The following is a 12776-nucleotide window of genomic DNA, read 5'->3' on the forward strand; positions in this document are numbered from 1 at the left end:
TGGTGATTGACTGCAGGAGAATGCTGTGAAAGTGGACAATTAACAGAAGATCAGTAGAGAGAAATGTGAAATCACATATGCAGGAAGAATGTGCTGAGAAAATTTACATGAAATGCCACACTTACAATGGATGTATTACAACAGAGAAATTTGGGTATGTAACTTTAAAGAGGAAGAACATGTTGAGCAATCATCTGGTAAAGTATGTGAGATCCTAAACTTTTAGCCATAGAGTACAAAAAAGAGGATGCTCTATTAAGATATTTTCAAAACTGCAGTACTGTGTCTATTCAGGGCATCCATAAGGAAAGGGAATTGTGTTCAGTTCCAGTTACCATGCTTATCAAGGTAGTGGAGACCCTAGAAAGTCTGCAATAAAGTTTGATCATAATTGTTCTGGAGTGAAACACTTCAGCTACAAGGTTAGACTGATGAAGCTGGAGTTGGTTAATTTGGAGTAGTGAAAGGTTTGAAGCAAGCAGTGGGTTCACAGTCCGCAAAGCCTAAACTCTAAAGGAGATTTTAAATCCTATTCGATACGGGTATCTACAGGTACCCTCACTATTAGAAGGCTGTAGTGTATCAGCCTACTCTTCAAAGTCTAGCTTACTTTCCTGTCTGGCGTGTGTGGTGAGGTCCAACTGCCAATAACCCACTGCTTGAGTGGTGGATTCCCTCGCCCTACAAGGAGGAGATCCTTCCAGCCAACAAAGTAGTTTAAACACAGTTTATTTTATTTTTAATGATACATGTTTAAACTTAGACAAATAGTTCTTAACAGTCATTTAACTCATACTGGAGATTTCTGATTCATAAAACGTTGCCAAATTACGAAAGATTTATAAAGTACATAGGATTTCCAAACACAGATACAATTCTTAGAAACTAAAAGAACATGCTAACAAGATAGACCAATGAGTCATTCATGGCAGAAGCCAAAGATTGAGGAGTGAATTCTAATTTTTCTTCCTGTCATATGTCATTCTCCCTGTCGTTCTGAATAATCCCCAATGTGTTATAACATTTTTTACTAACATGTTTTACTACAAGTTAATATTATTTAAATGGAATTGAATTGACTTTATTTCTTACATCCTTCACATTGAGGAGTAAAAATCTTTACTTTACGTCTCTGTCTAAATGTGCAATCATAGTAATTTATAATAAATAGAACAATCAATGTAATGTAGAGTACACTCAAGTCAGCGTGAGTTCATCACTCTGATGGCCTGGTGGAAGAAGCTGTCCTGGATCCTGTTGGTCCTGGCTTTTATGCTGCGGTACCGTTTCCCAGATGGTAGCAGCTGGAATAGATTGTGGTTGGGGTGACTTGGGTCCCCAATGATCCTACGGGCCCTTTTTACAAACCTGTCTTTGTAAATGTCCTGAATCATGGGAAGTTCACAACTACAGATGCGCTGGGCTGTCTGCACCACTCTCTGCAGAGTCCTGCAATTAAGTTCCCATACCTAGCAGTGATGCAGCAGTCAGGATGCTCTCAACTGTGCCCCTGTAGCAAGTTCTTAGGATCTGGGGGTCCATACTAAGCTTCCTCAACCATCTGAGGTGAAAGAGGCGCTGTTGTGCCTTTTTCACCACACAGCTGGTGTGTACAGACCACGTGAGGTCCTCAGTGATATGGATGCTGAGGAACTTGAAGCTGTTTACCCTCTCAACCTCAGATCTATTGATATCAATAGGGTTAGCCCATCTCCATTCCTCCTGTAATCCATAATCAGCACCTTTGTTGTTGCAATGTTGAGGGAGAGGTTGTTTTCTGGACATCACTGGGTCAGGGAGATTACTTCTTCCCTGAAGGCCACCTCATTATTGTTTGAGATCAGGCCAGTCAATGTAGTGTTGTTGGAAAATTTAATTAACAGATTGGAGCTGTGGGTGGCGATACAGTCATGGGTCTACAGGGAGTAAAGGAGGGGACTCAGTACCCAGCCCTGAGGAGCTCCTGTATTGAGACTCAGAGGATTGGAGGTGAGGGAGCCCACACTTACAACCTGATGGCGATCTGATAGGAAGTCCAGGATCCAGCTACATAAGGCAGGATCAAGACCAAGGTCTCTGAGCTTCTTGTCAAGCCTGGATGAAACTATGGTGTTGAATGCTGAACTGTAGTCCAAGAACAGCATTTTCACATAAGCATCCTTCTTCTCCCAATGTGTAAGGATGGTATGTAGAGCACTGGCTATTGCGTCATCTGTCGATTGGTTGTGTCGGTAGGCGAATTGTAGGGGTTCCATTGTGGGTGGTAGCTGCTGCAGATGTAATCCTTGACCAGTCTCTCAAAGCATTTGCTTATTATTGAGGTGAGTGCGATAGATGCCAGTCATTCAGACATGTTACCTTGGTCTTTTTTGGTACAGGGACAATGGTGGATAATTTGAAGCAGGAAGGCACTCTACAATGTGAAGAGGGAGAGATTAAAAATGTCTGGAAACACAGCTGCCAGTTGTGCTGGGCACACCCTGAGTACTCGCCCTGGGATGCCATCCAGTCCTGCAGCCTTGTGACTGTACACTTGTTGGAAACATCTGCGTACCTCAGCCTCAGAGATGACCAGGGTGCAGGTTGTAGTGGTGGCTTTCCTCTGAGGATCAGAGTTAGCGACGTTGAACTGAGTGTAAAAGCGATTGAGCTCATCTGGGAGAGAGGCCGCGATGTTGGCGACACCACAACGTCTGGCTTTGAAGTTTGCGATGGTATACAGCCCACGCCATAAGTTGTGTGTGCTATTCGTTGTGAATCTTGACTCAATCTTCTCCCGATATTGTTGTTTTGCAGCCTTGTTAGCTTTGCACAGATCATAGCTGGTTTTCTTGAGCTCTAGTTAATCTCCAGTGATGCAAGCTCGATGTTGCGCTGTAAGTGCTGCTTGCATGGAACTATTGATCCAGGGTTTCTGATTCGGGAACCCATGACCGACTTCTGGGGACAACATCATCAATGTACTTCTGGATGAAGCACGTGACTCCATCAGTGAACTCAGAGACATCCTCATCATGGAAAACATTCCAGTCGACATCATCGGAGAAGTCTTGCAGCATGGAGGCCAATTGGTCAGACCAACAATGGATGGTTTTACTACGGTCGCCTCTTGTTTCAGCTTCTGCTTGTATGTCGGCAGAAGCAGGATAGAAGAGTGATCCAACTTTCCAAAAGCTGGGTGAAGGAGAGCTTTGTAAGTGTTGCAGAAGGGAGTGTAGCAGTAGTCATATGTGTTATCTCCACGAGTGCTCACCTGGATGTGCTGACAAAACTTCGGCGAGGCTTTCCTCAGCGACGCTCGATTAAAGACATCGGCGACGATGAAGGCAGCATCTGGGTGTGCAATCTCCAGCATGTTAATGCTCTCATAGAGTTCCTCGAGAGCCAGGTCAGTATCAGCCTGTGTTGGAATGTACACCGCTGTGATGATAACAGCCGTGAACTCCCTAGGCAGACAGTAGTGTCTGCACAGCAACACCAGGTATTCCAGGTCTGGTGAACAAAAGGATTTGAGTGCATGCACATTCTGGTGGTTGCACCAAGCATTGTTGACCATGAAGCATACCCCTCCTCCTTTACTCTTCCCAGTGAGGTTTTTTGACCTGTCTGCCTGAAACAGGGAGAAAGAACCCAGAGGGCTCGATGGCATGATCCTGGATCTCCTCCATCAGCCGGGTCTCCATGAAGCACAAACATTGCATTCCTTTGTTTCCCACTGTTGGGAACTTCTGGCTCTCAGTCCACAAAGCCTGTTATCCAGGGACTGAACGTTAGCCAGGAGTATGCTAGGGAGCAGCAGTCGATTTGCATACCGTCTCAGCCTCACCAGGAAGCTGGACCTTCTCCCTTGCCTCCAGCGCTTCTTCCAAGGTAGTGGTGGTGTAAGAGTTGAGTCTCCCATGGATCGCACAAGTAGGGGATCTCAGTGTAGGAAAGGCGGCACATTGTGGGTAAATGCCTTCTTTCCGATGTTCAGAAGGGTCAGTCTATTGTATCTGATGTGATTATCAGCTACTTGAACATAAAGTACTCAGAAAATTGTAGAAATTAGTAGTATACTGTAGATTTGGAATGAGCTCGCAACATGGCCGCCGTACACAGCGCCATCTTGGTTACATGTGATGTTTTTCAGATACCTTTGCTGGAACAAAGTAATTCACGCAGAATTTCTGAACATTCCTGAGGACAAAGATTCCAGGCACCCTAAATTAATCCTGTGAGGGCTGACTCTCTGAATACACAAACACCATAACTATTAATTGATCAACTATAGCTGTGACTCTGTTTGATGTGCTGAGTGACAAAATCAGTCAGCTCTGCAAGCTTCCTTAAACGCAATCACAATAGTACAAATGACTTGGCTAGTGTTGCCTGGTTTGATGCAGGCAGATCAATGTAACCCATTGTCTGACATTGATTAAATCTGGATCTACAATAGCTCACTGTTTACTTTTTTACAAGAAGCTGAGCAAACTCAATTCTGACCCTTTGGAAAGGTCATGTTCTGTGCCAGAAAGCTGAGGTCAGCAATAAGCCCCTCAGTTCCTCGAAAGTGAAGATCCAGCACAGCAGACGACGTGATGGAAGTCACGATGTATTTAGGTACAGTTGATTTAATAGACAGAAGCTGTTCCCATTGGGGAATTGCACAATTAGCAGTCCACACATCCTCAGGATAATAGACTTCATACAGTACAGCAGTTTCAAACTTGTTTTTTTATTACCATAATCAGTAGATCATTCAAGTCTGAGCTGCCTTCCTGGTAGAATCTGTGATGCCTTTATACTGACACAGACAGAATTCAGTCATGATAAAGGGTCTCCACCCAAAACATAGACAGTTTATTTCCCTCCACAGACGCTGCCTGACCTACTGAACTCCTCTAACGTTTTGTGTTTGCTCTCATTACCAGCACTAACCTTTCCCCATCAGTCTTCCTCTGCCATTCATTCATCCACTTGAATTCTCATCACTGTTGCATATACATACAGAATGTTTACAGTAAAATTACAAGCTGTCTGTTTGTTGTTGAAGCCATTTCCTGGAAACCCAAACTCGTTCTCTTGAAATAAGATTCAACCAAAGCTGCAGGTTCAGACAAATTACTGCAGGGGAGGACTTAAGAGCACTTAGTGGTTCTGTTGTCCAGAAAGATATGGTCCTTCCGTCGAACAGACCAGCTCCATATTGTCATCTGGTTAATTAAAATACCACTATGACCAAATTATCCCCACCACTTAATCATGTGTTTTTCTTTGACAATGGGAGAGGAGTAGTTATTATAGAAGAATCTTACCGGTGGCATTATAACTAAAAGCTATGATATGGGACTGCCACTGAGCTTGTCCCATGACTGCTCAAGAGTAGACTGGTCTGCCTACAGGATAGAGCAAATAGGCGAACTCTAGACTTGTTTGGTGCCAGTCTGAGTGGCAATGCTACTATTAATTTGGAATTGGATTCTGTTGCATTCCCACTAGCACTGGAATAGGATGCGATTTATTATGGAAAATTGGTAACTGAAACATTTTTTACATTCAATCTTAATGGAAGTCTTAAATTGTTGTAACTTGAAACACTGACAGTGTTAATATGTTGAAGTTCTAAAATGTTTCAGAGGAAAGGTTGTGATACATTCATTATTTAGAAAATCTATAGATTATATTCATTAGCACAATTAATTACAAGTTATTTCATAATTATATTAATGTATAAAAGTAAATTCCAGCTGCATAGCAACAAAGGCTATGTGTGCAGGAGCAGTTCAGTTACTGTGCAGCCACACACCTGCAGTACAGTACTTAGAGGGAACAGTGATCACAGAATTGTTCTTCTTAACTTAGTTGAAAATTTGTTCAAGTGAGATTCAAGATTGTTTAATGTCACTGCCAGTACATAAGTGTAAAGGAGATAAAATAATTGTTCCTCCGGATCCGATGCAGCCAGAAACAATAATATTAAAACAAAAAAAAAGAATACATAAGCTAGCTTATATTCAGATTCAGATTCAGATTCAGTTTATTGTCATTTAGAAACCACAAATGCAATGCAGTTTAAAAAAATGAGACAACGTTCCCCCAGAATGATATCACAAAAGCATATGACAAAACAGACTACACCAGAAAATCCACATAACGTTTGGCAATCCCCGATTCAGAGTCCAGAGAGGCTGCTGCGTATTAATATCGTCTCACCATCTAGCGCGTTCCCCGGAAAGGAGCTCCAAATCCACCAGACAAAACAAGACCAAAAACTAAAGCTACAAGACCTGCACAAAACCACATAGTTACAACATATAGTTACAACAGTGCAAACAATAGCATAATTGATTAAAAAAAAACAGACCATGGGCACAGTAAAAATAGTCCAAGATGTTAAAGGACTGTAAGTTCAAAAGAAATCACCACAGTTTCCACAAGTCCCCAGGGTCCCAACAGACTCGCCATCCCACGCCAGCGGCAGAAGGGAGTATCCCCACTATGGACTTCCAAGGTGCTGCCTGACTCAACCTCGCAGACGCAGCACACAATGGAAGCTCCGTCGAAACCAGCCTCGCAGACGCAGTACACACCGAAAGCGACCTGAGTCAGTCGAACCTCCGAGCCGACGACCATCCCCTCCGGCACAGCTTCTCCGAGCACCATCCTCTGCCGAGCGTATTAAGACGGCCCCGCCAACGGCCATCGGCAACGCGACCCCAAGGACTGGGGGCCTGTTCTTCCCAGCAGAGTCCCGGACCTCACAGCAGCAGCAGCAACGAAGAAGGTCTTCCTGGAATTTCCCAATGTTTCTCCGTGCTTCCACGTCCGTTTTCAATCGATTATGATTGCGCACGGCACCCCACTTCACAAATAACAGATGATCAATTCCAGAGTGGCTGCTGCAAGCTGTGTCGTGCCGCCATCTTGGATAACCATGTTGGAGTGGTCATATACATAGATAGTATGACAATAGAGTTCTGTTAGGCACAGGAGAGTCTGTGCATTAGGTGACAGGAAATGATAAAGTAGTGGTGATTGGGATGGGTTAGTGGGTGGACTGTTGATCAGCCTTACAGCTTGAGGAAAATAACTGGTTTTGACTCTGGTGGTCCTCGTGTGGATACTGTGTAACCTCCTTCATGAAGGGAGTAGGACAAACAGTCCATGAACAAGGTGGGTGGGATCCTTCATGATGTTATTGGCCAGTGATGTGCTGGGCAGTTTTGACTACACGTTGTAGGACCTTTCTGTCCACTGCAGTGCTTTTTCTGTACCATGCAGTGGTGCAGCTTGTTAGGAAGCTCCCTACGGCATATCTACTGTTGAATGATGGAGTCCATACTGAAAACAACAATCTTTGCAGCAGCTTATTCTGTCCAAAAGTGCACAGTAGTATGAAATGGTTACTGCTTAACAGGGATATGAAATAGTTATTTTTTAACAGGGATTAACCATAAACTAGTTAATGTCAAAGCTTAACATAGCGTCATGAAGATTGAGGGTTATTTGCTGAATAAAAAAGTTCATATAAGTACCATCTTATAACATCCTTTACAGTATCTGTTTATCATTGATGGAATGTGGACATATCAAGGCCAGCAATTACTGTTAACAGCAATTTCTTTACTTGGGTGTTGGTAAAATGCTGTCAGAGATCACTAACCAGTGTAGAGAAGGTACTCCGATAGTGGTGCCAGACTGGAGTTCTGGAGGCAATAAAGTAAAAGTGAGATGTACAAACAAAAAAATGAGTGTGTTTCTCACCCCTCAGTGTACCTTCCATTGAATCCGATAGTATTTTGACTGAAGCCCCAACTCCACATTCCTCTCCACCTCTTTCACCTGCTTACGTAAATCTACCTCAGCTGTAAAAATGTTCAAAGACTTTGCTTCCACTGCACTTTAAAACTCAGTTCTCTGAGAGAACAGATTTTATCTGTCTTGCTACCGGGATATTGACATTGCTAGCAAAGGTGAGAACACATTAGACCTAGTTTACGCCAACATCCCTAGTGCCTACAACGCTGCTCCCCACTAATTAAACGTGTGGAACCAGTTCAAAAGAAGATAAAGACCTGGCCAGAAGAAGAAACTTCAGCATTACCGGACTGTTTTGAAAGCTCAAACTGGGACATGTTCAGGGAGGTGGCTGCCTACCACCATCACGTTAACATCGATGAATACCTGTGACTGGCTACATAGAGAAATGTGCTGAGGACATCACTATTATTTAACACATCTATGTGAGTGCAATCAGAAGCCATGGTTCACAGCAGAAGTCTGAGCATGGCTGAGAGTTCAGGAATGCATTCAGATTGGAGGATAAGACAGCTCTCAGGTCAGCAAGAGCCGCACTTTTCCTGTGCCATCAAACGGGATTATGCACAAAAAATATACGGCCATTTCTGTGACACCAGAGACATGAGGCACGTCTGGAAGGACATTCAGACTATAATGGTCTGCAAGTTAATCCTACATGTCAACGCCAGTGAAACTTCTCTTTCTAATAGGCTGAATGTCTTTTTTGCTCGGTTTAATGTGTGGACAGTTACCTCTCTTAATGACTACCGTCCAGAGGCACTGACCTCAATAATACTTTAGTGCTTTGAACAGCTGGTTATGGATCACATTAAATCCCATCTTCCTGCTTCATTGGACTCTTTCCGGTTCACTTATTGCTCAAATCGATCTACTGATGACACTATAGCCTCTGCACTCCACTCTGTCCTGTCCCGGTGCCTCATATGCCGGGATGCTTTTTAACGTCTTCAGCTCAGCATTCAATATGATCTTCCTCAAAACCTGATGGGTAAACAGTCCTCAATGGATTTCAACATCTCTCTCTGTAACTGGATCTTGGATTTCTTGATAGAAAGGCCACTTTCATTTTGTTTTGGCAGAAATATCTCTAGCTCCATCACACTGAGTGCCAGTGCTCCCCAGGGCTGCGTGCTCAGCCCACTGCTGTTCACGCTGGGGACGATTGACTGCACTACTTGATCCACTTCAAACCGAGTACACTGATTACACAACATCGAGACATCATACTGAGAGGAAGTAGAGTGGCTGGTCAAATGGTGTGAGCATAACAACTTGAGTCTCAACTTGGACAAGAGCAGAGAGATCATTGTGGACTTTAGGAAAGCTGGACATTCATCACTGCACATACACGGCTTCTCCCTGAAGAGAGTTAGGAGCACTAAGATTTTGGGAGTGTACATAACGGATGATCTCATCTGTTCCCTCAACACCACCTCTGATCAGGAAAGGACTATAACATCTCCACTTGCTGAGGAAATTGAGGCGAGTAAAGTTCCTCCCTCCCAACTATTTTAACCAAATTTTCTAAGAACCGATCAACTGCATCTCCATCTGGTTTGGGAATTTCAAGGCATCTGACCACAAGTCCCTGTAAAGGATGGCAAGGATTCTGAGAGGATCATCAGTGTCTCTCTTCTATCCTTCAGAGATATTTGTCAGAATTGCTGCATACACAGGGCCCTCGGCATTGTCAATGATCCCTCCTATCCGTACAACAGTCTCTTTGACCCCCTCCCACCAGGCAGGAGATACCATAGTATTAGCATAAGAACTGTTAGGATGGCAAACAGCTTCTTCCCCCACGCTGTAAGGCTATTGAACTTCCTGCCATCACCCAGCTTCATCACGTTTGAAGCACAAATTCTGTTATACTATTTACTTTTTCACTTGTATCATATGTGCACTTTATTTGCTGATTTATTTGTGGTGATGTTACTTCATGTGTTACGTGTGTGAATTATACGTACTGTCTTGTGCATCTTGGTCTGCAGGAATGTTTGACAGTATACATGTGTACAGTTGAATGACAGTAAGCGTAAACTTGAACTTGAAAAGCGATCCCTTTCTATGAAATAGCTATCTCTTGTTCTAGATTCTCTCATGTAAGGAAACATCTATCCACATCCACCCTGTCAAGACCCCTCGAGATCTTTAATGCATTCTCAATCTCCCTTCGCACTCTCTTGAACTCTAGTAAAATGCTTCTGAGTCAGGATAATTTATGACTTTGTGAGGAACTTGCAGTTCCAAAGTGCCTGATCTTATGATAAATGGTTTGGCATGGACTAAATGGGCTGAATGTTGGTGTTGTACTTTTCTATAACACCTTGACTCTATCTGAAGTAGGAGCTGAAAAGGTTGAATATGAATATGAAAAGACTGCCCTGAAAAACTCTAACAGCGATGAATTTTGTACTCAATGAGTAAATTTCAAGGTCTAACCACTATTGTGTGTGCAAATATGCAGCCAAATTGGGCACAATCTTTGAATTAATCTAAGTGCAAAAAGCTATAAGTTTGAAAGTGTCCAATAAAAAAAGCAGAAAGTGCTAGTTGATAACTTTTCACCAGAACCAGGAAAAGTTACAAATAATTTTTTTAAGTTGCAAAGAAGGAGATGAGGTAAAAAGAAAAAAGTACTCAGTGATAGGGTGGAGACCGAAAGAGACAGAATGCGATGTGTGTTGGCTTGTCAAGCACAGCTAATCTGCATGAGATATCAGTAGGAGGGCAGACGCTTGTTTCGAGGTGATAAAACAAAACCCAACACAAATTTGAGAAACAGCATCATGGAAACTTTTTTTTCATTTCCTTCGTCCCACATCCTGACTTTGGAAGAGAGATTAGACCTGTGCCTGGTTCCTTGCACAGTTGCACCAGGACCCTATCAGCCAGCTAACCCTCAGGATTCAACATCAACTTCCTTGATAATCAATGTACAGAACTATTCCATTGTTATGGTGAAAACCCATAATGTTAGTTCAAAGCATGGCTTGCTTCCTTGCGTGGGTATACTGCAGAATTTTATGGAATACTAATACCTTTTAAAACATTACACCTGAAGTTATATTAAGTATTTGCAGATTCATGATTTTTATTGTTTTATTTATTTTTTATTATTTCTTTCTTTCATATTTGCACAGTTTGTTGTCTCCTGCAGACTGGTTGAATGCCCAAGTTGGGCAGTCTTTCATTGATTCTGTTATGGTTAATATTGTGTAGATTTATTGAGTATGCCTAAAAGAAAATGAATATCAGGGTTGTATATGGTGACATATATGTACTTTGATAATAAATTTACTTCAAACTTTGACTTTTGTGAGATATTTTGTTTCAGAACTTAATTCTACCTTTTTTCTTGGCAGCTGGTAGTTAAATAGCCAGTCATCAATTAACTAACAATTAGATAGCTTACCTCTTTTAAAATGCTGTAAAGTGAAAACACCCAGACTCACCTCTTTTCAATTCTAGTGTAAGTAAATAACATACCTGTTAAAGCCTTTCTACGTGCTTGTTGAAGAATTTTCTTTAGTGCATGGCTTACCTATATTCCTGAGATAAAGTTCTAATTTGTTGTACATATTCAGGATATTAATGCCATGAAAATTAACGTTTTGCAGCAGCAGTGCACTACATTTCAAACATGAGAAACTCAAATTCCCATAAACTGAAATGAACATAAAAACAGACATCTTATCCTATCTTGATGTTCAAAGCTGGATAGAGTGTTTTGTGGTTTCACATGCCCAGGAAATATTTGTACTGTCCACCTATTAGTCTGACTATATGTCCCCACCTCTGTTTCTTCCCAAACACAGTAACTGCAAAGCCATCATCTCTTAAATTTGCTATCCATTAATCTGTAGGCATCTTGTACGTATAGTAGCGATGCCAAACTCTTTCAAGGTCTGAAACAAATATTTTGAAATCAGTTTGAACTTGTGTATTTTAAGTACATTGGTTGGAAATTCTAGCATGAAATAACATTGTCCCCTGAAATAACTTCACACATGAAATCCATGCCAGTTTCTTTGAAGACTGCCTGGGCAGGGGGGACGTCACGTGATGACGTAGGATCGAGACGCTGGAACCCAGCTCTCCCGTAAAAAGTTAATAAATTAATGTCTAAATGAAGAAAAGTTAGTCAGTACCTTCTAAAAGTTACTTATAAACTACTCCGGATTGTGTCAAGCTATGCCTCAAAGAAGGAAGATGAAGAAAACTAATACCGGGAAGATTACGCAAGTTGGAACAAGAACAAGGCCCACGTCTACCGAGGAACTGCGGTCTCAGGTACATTATACCACCGGCGATACGGAACAGGAGACGGCGGCAACATTGGCCATTCCTACAGGGAAAGGCCATCGTGAATTGCGCAAACGCTAAGGATGGAGCGTGCGCAAACGGGAGCAACAAAAACTACAAAGCCCAGCTACCACTGCAACTGAAAGTGATAGTGAATCAGAGGGCGAGTCAAATGTCTCGGAAGGATCAGATGAAGAAGAAGTTAAAAGTCCTTCTAGAAATATAGAAAAGACTTTGAGGCAAATAATGCGTAAATATCCCAATATTTAATAGCCCAAGATCTTAAGGCACAAACTAACGGAGATGGGAGTAGACTCTCTCATGGTGGATTGGATAGTGGACTACTTGACAGATAGACCTCAGTATGTGCGGTTGGGAGACGGTAGGTCTGACACGGTGGTCAGCAGCACAGGAGCACCGCAGGGGACCGTGCTCTCTCCGGTCCTGTTCACCCTGTACACATCAGACTTCCAATATAACTCGGAGTCCTGCCATGTGCAGAAGTTCGCTGACGACACGGCCATAGTGGGGTGTGTCAGGAATGGACAGGAGGAGGAGTATAGGAAACTGATACAGGACTTTGTGATATGGTGCAACTCAAACTACCTGCGTCTCAATATCACCAAGACCAAGGAGATGGTGGTGGACTTTAGGAGATCTAGGCCTCA

General features: G+C 42.6%; 2 protein-coding genes across 5 annotated transcripts in view; one reads left to right on the top strand and one right to left on the bottom strand.

The window, feature by feature from the left end:
* Positions 1–12776, top strand: part of idua (alpha-L-iduronidase) — a 229322-nt gene that overhangs the window by 27512 nt on the left and 189034 nt on the right. The window lies entirely within an intron of this gene.
* The window catches only part of slc26a1 (solute carrier family 26 member 1), a 62491-nt gene that overhangs the window by 15219 nt on the left and 34496 nt on the right, over positions 1–12776 (bottom strand). The window contains exon 3 of one of the 4 annotated variants that reach the window (XR_012098642.1): positions 787–6269. The exons of the other annotated variants lie outside the window; for them this stretch is intronic. The gene's annotated coding sequence lies outside the window, so the exon portion shown is untranslated. Of the gene's footprint in view, positions 1–786; positions 6270–12776 lie in introns of those variants that run through there. 4 annotated transcript variants of the gene reach the window in all.

Source organism: Hemitrygon akajei, chromosome 4 (genome assembly GCF_048418815.1).
Source record: "Hemitrygon akajei chromosome 4, sHemAka1.3, whole genome shotgun sequence".
Lineage (NCBI taxonomy): Eukaryota > Metazoa > Chordata > Chondrichthyes > Myliobatiformes > Dasyatidae > Hemitrygon > Hemitrygon akajei.